This window comes from Cyprinus carpio, chromosome A24 (assembly GCF_018340385.1).
Source record: "Cyprinus carpio isolate SPL01 chromosome A24, ASM1834038v1, whole genome shotgun sequence".
In the NCBI taxonomy this organism is placed as follows: Eukaryota; Metazoa; Chordata; class Actinopteri; order Cypriniformes; family Cyprinidae; genus Cyprinus; species Cyprinus carpio.
In genome coordinates this window covers 20286621-20301742 of record NC_056595.1, presented here as the reverse complement: position 1 = coordinate 20301742, position 15122 = coordinate 20286621, and the positions used below count along the sequence as shown (strand labels likewise).

The 15122-nt window shown below is 36.0% G+C and overlaps 1 pseudogene; it reads right to left on the bottom strand.

The window, feature by feature from the left end:
• Window positions 1–683: 683 nt before the first annotated feature.
• Window positions 684–14361, bottom strand: LOC122135468 (annotated as a pseudogene).
• Between the last annotated feature and the right edge of the window lie 761 nt (window positions 14362–15122).

Here is a 15122-nt window from a genome sequence, read left to right as displayed (position 1 = left end):
TTAAAATTTTTTTAAAAATGAGATATGGGTGGCTATTTATGCTAAAAAAAGAGGGGGAAAAAAAGGCAGAAATCTTTTTAGGAAAACAGGAAGCATTGGAAGACCGATCGGGGTCTGTCTTACAAAGAGCAAACCCTTTTTTTAGTTGTTTTTTTTTTTTTTCCCTTTTGGGGTGGGGTCAGTCAGCTCCTTTATAGTTGATCTCTTCCCTGAAGCTCTCTCATTTTGCGTCAATCATCTTAGAGTGACAGCATCCACAATTTAAAATTTTTCCTGCTTGTTGGGGTTGACCAACCCCCCGTAGAAATGTGCCTCAGTATTTTATGGCATTCTTTTGGGCACCACCCCTTTCTGTACAGCCCCCGACGACAGCTTCTTTTCATAGGGTCCCCAACTCCAGGGAAAACCTTTTTGGCTTTAAAACGTTGTGTTTAGGATCAAAGACCCCGTAGCTCTTTTTTGGGGCAGAAATATCTTTGCTGTTTGTGTGTCCAAATGCCCCAGTGGCTGCCTGTGCTTCAAGCAGTTTTGGGCAGTGTTTGGGGTTTAAAATCTTCTGCTCTATGGCTTTGGACACTAGGGTGAATTAGGGGTTACATCCCTCACACAAATGGGGAACTCTTCATTAAGCTGTTGAGTTGCTTGGCTGGTAACTGGGGTGTATGGTTGAGATTTTGTTTCACTCAGCCACAAGAAGAGTAAACTTGAGATTGGCATTTTGGCCATCCCTTGTACTGCTGTAGCTGGTATTTAGTCACTCCTGCCTTCTCTTTTTAGTGCATTTTTGATGGAGTACTGTTTGCCACTTTCCACCTTGCAAAATAGATATCTCACCATCAGGTCCTATTTTGGTGATTTCCTCCCCTAGCTCACTCCCCTAGTTCCTGTAATTGTGCTGCATTTCTGCTATGCATCAATGAAGCCTTGCATGTGGTAAGTACTCATATGGTGACATGTCTTTTACTAGTGTTAGGGTCCAAGATGCTGGATTCTTTTATTTACATTGACTTCTTTTTAGTGTGAGTTTCTGAGGAATCCTCCCTTCCTGCAAGCTTCGCTCTTTAGCTCCCTGATTATGTTATCTCGCTATGAATTTTCAGTCCCTTTCTCATCCAGGATCTCCCTTCTGCAGCCTTTTGAACATTCTGATTCCATTTTTTAAATGCTTTTTCTTGCCTGTTCATTTGATTTCTTCACTCATCAGCCTAGGACTGCTGGTGAAATGAAATGCCAATGTTTTGTCTTTCAGATTCCAAAGTTCTCAGCTCTCTCCTGGGAGGTTTTCTTTTCTCTCTCTTTGCAGCTTGTCCTGATCAAGTGTAACTGCTGGTCTCTCCAAAGAAGTGGTAGCTCCTTCTGCTTCTGTTTACGCCAAGCTCTCGGCTCAGACGGTGGATTTCATCCCCGGGTCTCGCTCTGGCATTTGTCTTCTGAATTAATTGTTCTCTGGCGTGAGACCGCCCTCAAGCCTACAGCTCGATCTTTCTGGCACTCTAACAACGCCTTTTATAGGATGGTCTTCTCTCAACCGGCCTTCTGATTTCTATCTCCAGTGTCAATTTCCTGATGTCTCTAAACGATAATGTCACTGCTTCCTCCTCTATCCATATCTGTTCAAGCATCCATTTGGGCAGTTTACTAGTTTTGGTCCCTCTCAACTTTCAGAACTTCCTCTATGACTATGTTCTCTTCAATAGGAGGTGGGGCAGTTTCTAGCTCATGGATTCTGGATTTATTTGTCTCAGCCCCAGTTTCCACCCTGGATCTTTCTTTGCCTTTCATCACTGCTCCTGATGGCAATTTCCTTGTCCTCAATGAGTGCTCTAAACTGCTGCACTCTAGCCCCAAATTTTTTCCGATTCTTCACTTCTTCTAGACTCTACCTAGCCTATCATGACAGGATCTGCCTTTGGGGCCTTTTGTAGGGCGCACCACCTCTTTCACTAGTATTTTTCCTCCGGTTTTGTCTCTCAAGCTGAATATATTTATTCTGAAGCTCAAACACCATTTCCTCTATAGTTCTGGGCCCCTGAGGTTTTCCCCACGGACTTCTCTCCTGAGGGCGATCTGCCTCCTTCTCCAGAAGTGGGTCATCAACATACTAGTAAATCTTTAGTGCAATCTTGGTCTCCACTTTTGACTTCTCAGCCTTCCATTCATCTCTGTCTTTTCTAAGACGGATAAGATCATCCTGCAAAGTACTATAGGTTTTTTGTAGGGAATATACTTGATCAGAGAGCCTCTGATTTCTCTTTCATTTTTTGGACTTTTTCCTCTTTTACAACCTCCTGAACTACTTCCTTTACTCAATTTTGGGTTTTTGTGCATTTTAGTACTTAAGCTCTGTTTGAATGGTTTTTGCCCTTAAAATTGAGGGCTTCACTATGTCTTTAAGCTCCCTTCTCAAGCGTTGTCCTGCCTTGTCTCAGGGGCCACCCTGAAGTTCTATTTATGATTTCTTTTACTTCCCCTTTGGGCTTCATCTGTTGTATTTGGCATGGTGTGACTGAAGGTTGTAAGCTCAGCTGGATTTATTCTCATTTCTCACTTTTCTATTGTAGTAGAAGACCTTAGACTACTTTGAGTCCCGGGTCCTGCCAAACCCCTTTTTACCTCCTTGGTGACAACTTTTGGCTCCAAAGTTGGGGTGAGCCTCTCAAAAAGAACTGTTGGTCGGTTTTTTTTTTCACTTTCGTGATTGCTCCCCTATTTCATCGAGATAGCATCTAAATGTCCAACGCCTTAACATTTTGGATCTTTTCCGTCTTATACTTCCTTTTTACCCCCCCCTTCTCTTTTTTGTTTTGCTTCTTTTGCTCAAAAATTTTCATCTTGTTTGAGGTAAGTTTTCTCTTGACTTTAATTTAAGTTCATTTTTTTAATTGTTATGTTTTTTCGAATTTTGGCTTCTAAATAAAAAATTAGGGTCTTTTCACCTTGTCACTTCTCTTTTCACTAATTTGGGCTTTGGGGTTTTAAATTAATTTTAGGGTAGTGATTTTCTAGTCAGTACCTCAATCCACTCGTGTTTTGGTGCATTTCAGTGCTTTTCAGAATTTCTTTTGAAAACCTAAACTGGCCTAAGTTTTGGGTACGGTAATACGCGAATCTCCTTCTCCTCCACTCGCTTACCCTTTCGATTTCTTTAGAGATAAATATCTGTCTTAATGGGCTAGGCATTCTCTGCGTTGGGCGTTTTGCAATTTTCCCCCTTTAATTCTTTTTGGAGAACTTCATGTCCTCAGGATTTTTTCTGATTTTTGTTGTTGACGCATTTACTTTTGAATTCTGTGTAAAACAGAGGAAAAACCAGTTAATATTTAAAGGTGATAAGTTTTAAAATTTACTGGAAGTTTTAAATTTCATAACAAAATTTTTTTAAAATTGTGGTACAAATGATCCCTCCGACCCCCCCCTGAAAATACAAAAAAAGGATCACATTTGACCCCAGCCCCTAAGGATTTTGCTGTTCACTGGGTTTAGTAATTTTTCCTCTCAGCGTGTTTCAGCATAATGGTTTGTAAGTCCTTCTCCCGAGTACAACAAAATAAAAAATTAAAATTAATTTTTTTGTAAATTTTTGTCATGTTTTAAAATTTCAGATATTTACCTGTTTTGAACAGAGCTAGCGGGTGGAGGTGTATTTTTTTTAGCATCTGCGAGGTATGTCATAAAAAGTAGCTTTTTACTAACACAGTTATCTCTATTCCGGGCAAAATAAATGCAATATACAATTTCATAAAAAAAAAAAAAAAAATGAATAAAAAAATAAAATTAAATTTAAATTAACAATTTTATTATGTTTTAGTGCAATGGTAAAAAAAAAATAAACCCAGATTAGAAAAAACTAAATAAAGTCGTAGCAAATTGAGATTAAATTTGTTATATTTTGAAAAGTCCCAACATCAGATTAAAAATCATAGTATTTTTTAGATTAAAAACCCCAAAAATTCAAATCAATACCCAAGTTAACATTCTAAAATTTTGAGGGAAAAAAGTAGTATATTGTGTGTGAATTTTTCTTAATGTTTAAAATTCCAAACCCAAAATCTGCAAAAAAAAAAATCCCGTGGCCCCCCAACCTTTCATTCGTCACAATTTTATTTAACATTTTAAAAACACTTTTTTTGAAGTAGGTGGGGGGAATTTTCACATTAATTCACCTTTTTTCATGCAATATACTTAATTCACAAAAAAAAATATTCTTGTAATTTTGACTGTATTCTCAAAATACTACGGGCTTTAATATTATAATGCTAGAACTTTATTCTCAAAATATTACCAAAAATTTTTTCTCATATCACTAAAGACTTTATTCTTGTAATTTCTTGTAAAAAAACAAAACAATATAATCTTTCAATCTTAGATTTATTTTATTTTAAATTTTTTGTATTTTATTTTTTTTTTTTTTTTGCATAGCAATAAAACGCTATCGTAGTTTTATACCCCCATGTAAGTAAAAAAAAGTATATGTAATTCTGATTATTACTGTATTTAAATTTTCTGTACAAATATTTAACTTACTTTGGGGAACATTCTGGGGGAAACCTTGGAGAGATCAACCACTCTGTCCATGTCATCGCCCTTTTCCCCTGTATATCCTCTATCAACCCTCTTTTGAGGGAAAAAAAAAAATGAAAATTGGACTGGTTTTTAGTCTATCATTTAAAGTATTTTTATATAATCTGATATGGCCCCCCAAAAAAACTAACCCTTCTGAGGGGGTTCTGTTTTGCATTGATTTGAGGGCAAAAACATCTGTGGGGTTTTTTTGTTTCAGGTAGTTAGAAAAGGAGCTCAAGGGGGTTGGGCCCCACATTCTGGAAGTCCTGTGTTTTTGTGTTAGCTTCTTGCAAAAAACCTCTCTCTCTATGGAAATATAAAGACATTTTTTAAGTCATTTTGTAGCTAACAACATTTAAAAAAATTATGTGTGTGTATGTGTATGTGTGTGTGTGTGTATGTATGTATATGATATATATATATATATATATATATATATATCCACACACAGTGGCTGAAAATTGTTGGCCCCCTTCCTGATTTCTTATTTTGGTGTTATTGTCACACTTTAATGTATCAGATCATCAAACAAATTTAAATATTAGTAAAAAGATAACACAAGTGAACACAACATGCAGTTTTTAAATGAAGGTTTTATTATTAAGGAAAACAAAATCTAAAAACTAGGTGTTTGCCCCTAAACCTAAAGCCATTAACTGGTTGGACCACCCTAGCAGCAAATAACTGCAATCAAGCATTTGGCGATAACTTGTAATGAGTCTGTTATAGCTGTGGGAGGAATTTTGTCCACTTATCTATGCAGAATTGTTTTAATTCAGCCACATTGAGAGTTTTTCGAGCATGAAACTACCTTTTTAAGGTCATGCCACAGCATCTCAATAGGATTCAGGTCAGACTTTGACTAGGCCACTCCAAAGTCTTCATTTTGTTTTTCTTCAGCCATTCAGAGGTGGATCTTGTTGGTGTTTTGGATCACGTCCCACAGAACCCAAGTTCGCTTCAGCTTGAGGTCACTCTAACAGATGGCTGGGGACATTCTCCTTCGTGGTTTTTGGTAAACAGTAGTGAATCTATAGTTCCATTTATCGCCAGCAAGTCTTCCAGGTCCTGAAGAGCAAACAGCCCCCAGACCATCACATCACCACCACCATATATTTACTGTTGGTAAGGGGATGTTCTTTTTTCTCTGAAATGTGGTGTTACTTCTTTTACGCCAGACGTAATGGGACATCACCACACCTTCCAAAAAGTTCAACTTTTTTTCTCGCTGTCCACAGAGTATTTCTTTCCCAAAAGTCTTAGCATCATCAAGATGTTTTCTGGAAAAAACTAGACGAGCTTCCTTTATGTCTTTTTTTGCTCAGCAGCAGTTTTCGCCTTGAACTCTGCCATGCAAAAACCATTTTTGCCCAGTCTATTTCTTTTATGGTGGAGTCAAGGAACACTGACCTTAACTGAGGCAAGTGAGGCCTGCAGTTCTTTGATGTTGTTGTGGGGTCTTTGTAATGGCTTTTATAACCTTTTCCCAGACTGACAGAACTTGATTACTTTCTTTCTCATTTGTTTCTGAATTTCTGATCTCGCATGATGTCTAGCTGAGGATCTTTGGTCTACTACACTTCTGTCAGGCAGGTCCTATTTAAGAGATTTATTGATTGTGAACAGATGTGGCAGTACTAGGACTGTGTGGCTTAGAGAAATTTAACTCTGCATGTTGTGTTTACTTGTGTTATCTTTTGACAAATATTTAAATTAGTTTGATGATCTAAACATTAAAGTGTGACAAACATGCAAAAAAATAAGAAATCAACACTTTTTCACACACCACTCTGTGTGTGTGTGTGTGTGTGTGTGTGTGTGTGTGTATATATATATATATATATATATATATATATATATATATATATATATATATATATATATATATATATATATATATATATATATATATTAGATTAATGCCTTTTAGATTAAATTATTAGAGTGAGTAGAACTTACCTTTCTTATCCAGCTGGTTGCTCACATTGGCATATCGGCTTTGAAGATTCTTTTCACTTCTGCTGCTTGTTCATGATATCAGGACAGTACTCCTGGTAACCCTAAGCTGAAGTGAACTTGCATAGCTTCTTAAGCTCTCTAGGTCCTCACTAAGCTTGCATCTCTCACTTTGAGCTTCAGCAACATCTTTTCTCAAAACCCTGATGAAAGATATGGATATTTTGTTATTATGAATAAGATTTAAACATTTGCTATGTGCAGTGGCATTACTTGAGATGCAGTTTCCAAAACCAAATAACTCTGTTTGAATGTGATATACAAAGGTCCAAAATATTATTTATGTGTGTGTGTGTAATATTTTAATGTCAGAGTTTTTTGTGTGAGCTCAGGTAAATGATTCCCCAAAAAGCAAGAGATTAAATATTGAAGGGAATGCATCCTACCAAATTAAGAATGAAGTATGTCTTTACCTGAATCTCCCGTACGGATTTTGGAATGGCACTGGGTCTGTCTGGGATGGCATCATCATCACTGAGCTGTTTCTCAAATCCTGAGATTAGTGCTGTCCATCTTCCTCAGCCACCCTCCAATACTATAGAAGTATTTGCTCTAATGTTAAAAGAGAGGCAACAGAGTTGCAGAAGATCTAGAATTTATAATTTCCTATATTAATACATTTAGAATTATACATACTTCTTTCTGTAGAGACTCAAATGAGCTTAGACTGTCTTGTTTGTTTTTGCATCACTGAGTTTTGAGGTAGAAGTGGAAGAGGTTGGCCCATTAGAGTCCTTTTTGGTGCTAGAGGTTCCGTCCTTTTGGGCTGCAGCCCTTCTGAGCTTTTCCAACCGCTGGAGAGAGCCAGCAGTTGTTTTCGTTTAGAGAATAATAATTTCAAATAAGCAGAGTTTTGAGCAAAACATGGTGCTCTTGATTCACTGACAATTTTTTTCTTAAATAGCCATTGCTTTAGAGCAGTGGTTCTCAACTCCCCAACACCGTACATTTTGAACGCCTATTTTGTCTGATTACATCCATTTCAGTCTTGGAGTCTCTAGTAAATGAGCTGATGACCTGAATCAGATGTGTTTAGATTGAACAGGCTGAAAAACCACTGCTTTAGAGATTATGGTTATTGACAGCCATTAAATCAACCGTGATCAGTTTTATCGCGATACCATAAATTTTAACCAACATCATTCAGTTATCAACAGTCAAAATACGACAGTCAGTACAGTCAGTAGCTAATTCTGGCACTTTGTTTTATGTGACAGTATAAACCTAGAGCTAAGGCAGTTTTACCTCTTAGTTTAGAGGTAAAGTATGTCTCACCTCTCTTTGCTCCTTCAGACGCGAATGAGGCCCGTGGCAGGTCAGGCAAGCCCCATGGGGTTCTTAAAACTGCCTGTGAGTGTCCATCTCAACTTGAGCTAGATCTTTATCCATTTGGTTTAGGCGCTAGCTAGCTCTCTCTTTACAGCTTTTGGGAGTTCCCCCTCCCTCAGCTCTTGGAGCAGGAACTACAAAAAAAATATGACAAAAAAGAAATATGCACAATATGATTTATTATCTTAAAGGTGTTCCATGAGGCTTTTTTTTCACTTTTTCAACTTTAGTTAATTTGTAATGATGCTGTTTGAGTAAAAAAGATCTGCAAAGGTAACAAAGTTCAAAGTCCACTTCAAAAGGAGATATTTTATTTAACAGAAATCACTTTTCAAAACCGTGAATAAATGACTCAAGCTTGACTACAACGATCTTTTCCGGGATTAGTGATATCACAAATGTCAAGAATGGACGAGACCCGTTTTGAGCTTCTCGCATTAGAGAAGGCAAGAGTGTTATTACTATATCGAGACACTTCATTTGGATGCAGGAACCATTCGAGCTGTTGTAATAATGTGTAAATATGTGGAAATCCAATGTGTTTTTTCGAACAACCTAGTATGAGAGCATATGTTCTAGTACACCCCAAAACAAAATCAAGACTTTGTAAAGAGCATAATATGACCCCTTTAAAGGTAAGTTCAATACTTGTATGTGAAAAGTACTTCCTTCTTGTTTTATGGGCACCCACATACAGTTCTTTCTGAGATCACCTCTTTCTTATGGGCTATGTGTATTTTTAAAATAATCAGAATTTATAATTTGCGATCTGGACCCTACCAAGAAAACACATATAGTTCTTTCTTTTTGGGGTGAGCAAATTCAAATATTAGATTTTTTTTTTTTTTTTTTGTATATTATTTATTTATTTTGCCATATTTTGCATCATCATCAGAACTGTGTTGTGTTTCCAACAAAAATTCTGCAAACAGCACGCAAAGATGTGTGGTTGGAACCACAGATTTCAACGCGATTAGAAGCATATTTTCCTGTTAGCATGATCTAAATAGATGCTGAATCTATGCATACAATCTATGCATAATCAATATTTATACACACACACACAGTACATTTTGTTGTACCCTTTAGTTTGTCAAAAGTGATCTAGCTCCCGAGTATAGCATAATGAGGGAATACATGATTAAATCCAACATTCAAAAACAAAGCAAAGCAACAGAGAACAAAATAACTAAGAAGTCCTCAAATCCATGCGTTCATTATTTACAGCAATGATCTGGCATTAATTTGACAACCTTGATTAATTAACATAGTTTGAGCTTATTTGACACAAAAAAGTAGCAATACACTGTTGCCAACTTTCTTAATAATGATAAATACAATAAAGTTGCATTAAATATTTCCATGGTGGTCCTTTTGCCAGATAAAATCATTTTATCTAAAAACAGTCCCTTTCAATTTTATTCTCCCAACCCTCACAATCTGTTAATACCTTGATATCTATAGGCAGCATATACTCATTCTTTTGCTGTTTCCGAATATTTAAAATGACCTTAGACCATAAAGTGTTCTATACCTACCTCGTTTCATTATCCATAAAGCAAAAAGTGTTTATGCAGACTACCTACTAATCAGGGGTTTAAAAAGTTTTTGTTTGCTAGGGTGAGTATTGGCCCACTGTAGTGTGAAATAGATGAATGATAGAATGTATAGGTAGATGCCTCATTCTATTGCGCTCCAAGCACCTAGATGCGCCTCACCATCTTGCAATGGCCGAATTTGACATCATTCACCATAATAATCAATGAATATTTGAAGATGCTACAATCCTGTACAGCCGACGGTTGTAAAAATTCCGGATTTAAGTTTTCAGAGGAACCGGATAACCTTTACAGGTGAGAATGACTTCAAGTTGACCCTTCCAACTGAGGGCAGACAGCTAACATATAGCTTTTCTCCATAGAACAGTCGCTAATTAGGCATCTACGACATATCTATGGTGTGAATAGCTTTGTTTGCATCCATTGTTTTATTCAGAATCTTCACAGCACTGAACAGTTTGGTGTAGACAGGCCTTAATGAGTCCTTAAATTACCTGGAGCCTGTGAAACAGAGGCCTTGATGGTTGATTGTTCAGTGAAGTTCCCAGCAGCCCGCCTTTCTTTAGATCTTCCAACTCTTGCCCAGCCTGCCTACATACAAGCACAAATTATTGTTAGTTTTTGGTCTCTCGAAGACTTTACTCATTAGACATTAGCATACCCCACGGATTCAACAAACTTTTCAATGTCTTCGAGAGCTGAGCAAATATTAGAATATTAGGCTATTATCATGATTATATATTGATATAATATAATTCTATATACTGTGAATATATAATAAATTATTGAAAATTAAGAGTACGTGCTAAAGAGCCAATAGGCAATTTCAATTCTCCTAAAATTAGTCAAGAAGTGCCGGTGTGTTCCAGCAGCCACTAGTTTCCCCCATCTGAACGTTTTTTAGTGCCAGTGGGGGAATAGCAGTGTCATGCCACAAAGCATCTTCTTAAACCAGAAAACTGAGCAAAAACTTATGAAGCACTTTCATAATATACCAGCTGCACAGTGTAAAATGCAATATGTAAATTACATTGCTGTAAAGAAGCTGTCAGAATGCACTTTTGTTTACATTTTAACTTTGCACTAAAACATTTTGAATGTGCTAGAAACAACAGCTGTTCTCCTTCTTTTTTTCTTTTTTTTTTATTGGGGCAGAAAAAAATCTACTTTTTAATTATCTAGAGCAAATACAAAAATATTGAGAAATTTGAAGATTTAGAAAAAATATTGAGATATTTTAGATGTTTTTGCCAGCCCCTTCTTTTTAGGAGTACATGAAAAGTAGTTTTTATTCTTACAGTCAACTCTCTTGATGGTACCAGGACTGTGGTGGAGGAATCATAAAAGCAAACTCCAGGAAAGTTTTTTGATTGACCCATCATTGGACTGGAACTTCCCAGCTGTCATTGTCTGTGTTGGACTTCAAATTAAATAGCCTCCCCTCTGTTCAGTGAAGCCTGAGAAGAATTCCATTGATTAACAAATGAATAGAAGAATATAAAATTAGTAACCAAAGCTTTTCTATGCTATTGCATACTAAAAACTATTTAATATTATAATTTAACATTTTTTTCTAGAGATTCTAACTCTTTGGGAGATTTGCAGTCACACAGAGAGACTCCAACCGTGTAGTTTTGTTTGGAGGAGAGCTTACTTGCTTCTTTAGTGGTGTAATAGAGGTAAGCTTCGCTTTCAGGTCAGCCAATAGCTGCTCATATGCTTGTAGAGGCCTTTCCTCAGCCTGCAGACACACAGAATACACAATACTGACACAGAGTTGTGACTACTTTATATATACTGGTACTGATGGAAACTTGACATGCACTGTGTGTGTGTGTGTGTTAAGACTTTTTTATATTTTAATATATATATATATATATATATATATATATATATATATATTTAAAATTAAATTTTTATGCATTTAAAGTAGACACTTTTCATCCAAAGCCACTTACAGTGCATTCAGATTCATCAATTTTTACTTATCATGTGTTCCCGGGAATGGAATCCCCAACCTTTCGCTTATTAACGCAATGCTCTACCACTTGAGCTACAGGAGCATCTATATATATATATATATATATATATATAGAGAGAGTATATATATATATATATATATATATATATATATATATATATATATATATATATATATATATATATATATATATATATATATATATATATATATATATATATATATATATAAAAATTAATAGCTTAAAAATGTGATTTCACCCCGCTGCATCTGAATTTCAGTGCTGGTTTTGCCATTGAGTGCTTTGGCATCAACAGTGAGCCTAGCTTAGATAAAGACTCAGACAAGGTATCTGCATCCAGTTGGTAATGTTGAGAAGAACGCAGAACTATTTATGCTTACAAATAAACAAAATGTTTATAACTAAATGGCTTCGTCTGCCTACCCTTTTGTATCACTCCTCTATATTGTCCAGATGTGTTTCCTGACAGATGCAAAAGATTCAGAAACTTCTGCCATTCATTCCTCACAGTGTCTCTCTCTGGGCCTAGACACACAAATAATACATCAGAGCTCAGCTTTGATTATGCTAATGTTGTGGCATATATAATACAATATGTAATTATTGAACACATCATTTAAATAATTGTAATTAGTCAACTCAAATTTTGCTATGCCACTCATTTGTCAACAGAATAAAACTTACAAATGCACATCATTATAGACAGCCATGCTGAGTTAGCTCACTGACCAAAGTGTCTCATAATAAAGCTTACCTGAACAGTGCTGGCAGGATGCTTCCAGCTCAATCAGTCAGCCCCACCCGGCCCTGTAATTTGTTGACCTCACTTTCGTGGACAGGAGACTGTTATTCCCTGAAGAAGATCTGCAAAAAAGACAAGAAACAAGATGTCTAATATAATGTTTTTCTTTTAAAATGTGTGGTTGCCACTTCTTTGTAGGTAACCAAAAAATTAGCAAAACCACTCATCGCTTGCCTAATGATCTTGTTATCTTACTGCTTTAAAAAAAAAAACTTTGGAGAAAATGGTACATTGCAAACCCATTGTCATCAAGGTTTCTTAAACTTTTTCAAGCCTCCTTTCTATACATTCAAATTGTTTCAGGCTCCAAATAAAGGACATTGGTTTTGCTGCATTTTCAATATCTTTGTAACTTATTAGCACTCTCAGTGCCTATAAAAAGTGCTCTAAAAGTCTACACATCCCTGTTAATTTTGCAGGTTTATGATGGACTTATATATATACAAGCAAATAACTTCCACCACCTTAAATCTGCTGTTTCAGTGGGATTTTCTTAGCAGCATCTTATTGCTAAACCCAAGGACCATAAAGACGGCAAGATTGCATTTGGAATTCATTGTCATGAGGAACCAATGAGGATAAGTGGCACAAAGTAATTACAAAACATTGAGTGTTCCATGGAATTCCATAAACAAAAGGAGACAATGGGGCACCACACAACACCAAAATTCCAATGGCAGCCACACCTTAACACAATTTTTTATCGGATAGTGTCTTTGTCCTGACATTCTATTTAATGCCAAAATCTAAGAGCAACAAATACAGCAAAACTTTAAGCTGTCATCCACTCCAATTGTGCAGCTGACTTAAGCAAAAAAAGGAAATAATTTGTGTATTACTCTAAAGCACGGCACTGCTGGCTTGAACTTGTGCTGTCAGTGGCTCATATGGGTAGTGGCAGTACTAATGGTTTGTCAGAGCTGCACTCTTCCATTGACTTGTGCAACTTAATTATCATATTTTAATAGTATTTATAGCCTCAACTTAAAAAGGCTAGGACTATGAGGAATGATTACTCTAAAAATGTAAATTTGTATGCAGGAGATGTACTTTATCTTTAATTACATATACCTTCTCTCTCATTTTTGCTCACATGTCAACAATTACCCTCCGTGTTAAATTTTAGGTTACCAACCCCTTTGCTAATGTGTTTAGAAATACACATTTACTACATAATTCAAAATGGTAGACATGGGAAAACTGAGACACAGCTGCACCAAATGCTGCACCTATATATATATATATAGATAGATAGATAGATATATATACACACACATATATTTATATGTGTATATATATATATATATATATATATATATATATATATATATATATATATATATATATATATATATATATATATATATATATATATATATATATATAGCTTTATACTCTTTTTGTGTCTATAGAGGAATAGGAAATATAATTCTGTAATAATAAATATAACTGTCATTTTTGGTTTTTGAATATTGTTTTCCGCTCCCCCTGACTATTAAGATGAAACCCAAGCACCCCTCTTTGAGAAACTTTGTTCCATATCTGTCCTTTTCCAGTCCGCTTCATTGTACAGATTCACTTCAGTTCAATGATCAGTTCAAACCTAGCTCACTCCCTCGCATTGTCTGGGCGGATATCAGCATGGTCAACCTGCCTGATCACTCCAGTCCTGTTTAAGGATCTTGTTCTGCTCCTCCCTCATGTATGCACCTCCTTCTCACAGCGTCTTGCAGGTAGTCATATACAGGCTGTTGAGATAGTGACGCCCATTTTGAGTTATCCCAGAAACAGTGAAAATGCTAAATTAGATTTTTTTTTTTTCTTTCTATTTCTGTTCTAATTAAAATTCACTGGTAACGCATCCTGGCACCAACTGTATTTCTACAATTTAAAGAGAGGCATGATGTTGGACTTGTGAATGTGTATATGTTTTTCTTGGCCAGTAGGTTAGCATACTGGCTCTGGCACTCATATTCTCCTAGAATGACATGGGGATTAAGTTTCGTGGAAAAAAGGGGTGGCTGAAGTTAACCTAAATATTTAGAATACCCCATCAATTACTCACTCTCATGTTTTTCTCATAAGACATGTTCATCTTCCAAACACGTAATAATATTTTAATGAAATCTGAGATATTATAATGAAAATAAGTCCCACTGTTGAACATCAACAAAACCAAAAATTTTGATGCTCGGGCGTGTTAATCAATGTCAAAATGGTTCGTAAAGCCTAAAAATACCCACCCCATTATACAACTCAATCTTATAAATCATATTAAGTGTGTATCTCTAGAAGGTTTGATTAAACAGCTTTGTTCGTATGTATTACTATGTCTTAAACTTTTTTGAAGATCAAAGTTTTGGTTTTGTGGACAGAAATATCCCCTGGCTTCATTACAAATATCTTCAGTTGTGTTTCTTGAAGATTTAGAATTGAAAACGCTAGGTTCCATACGTGGTGTGTTATTGATGACAGCAAAAGCTGAACATGAGAAATGCAAGTCTTGGGTAACACATCCAAAAAGTGCCTATTTGATGGGATTTTTTTAAGCTCACTCTGGGAGCTAGTTGATCCGGGGCTTAGCTGGTTGTTGTAAGACTCAATCTCCCATGAAGGATGTTATGAGCTGCAGTCTGTTTCTTTCAGGTCAGCCAGAGTAGGGGCCATACTCCCTTTGCTTGCCTCTCTTTCTGTAATATTCCAAATTATTCATAAATACTAGTTAATCAACACACACACATACTTTGCAGCATTTAAATAGTGTATATGGGGAACCGGGGGGGAGTGCTGCAAACACTTTTTATTCTTATCTAGACTGAGATATTTTTCCACATCTGCTATAAATTAAAG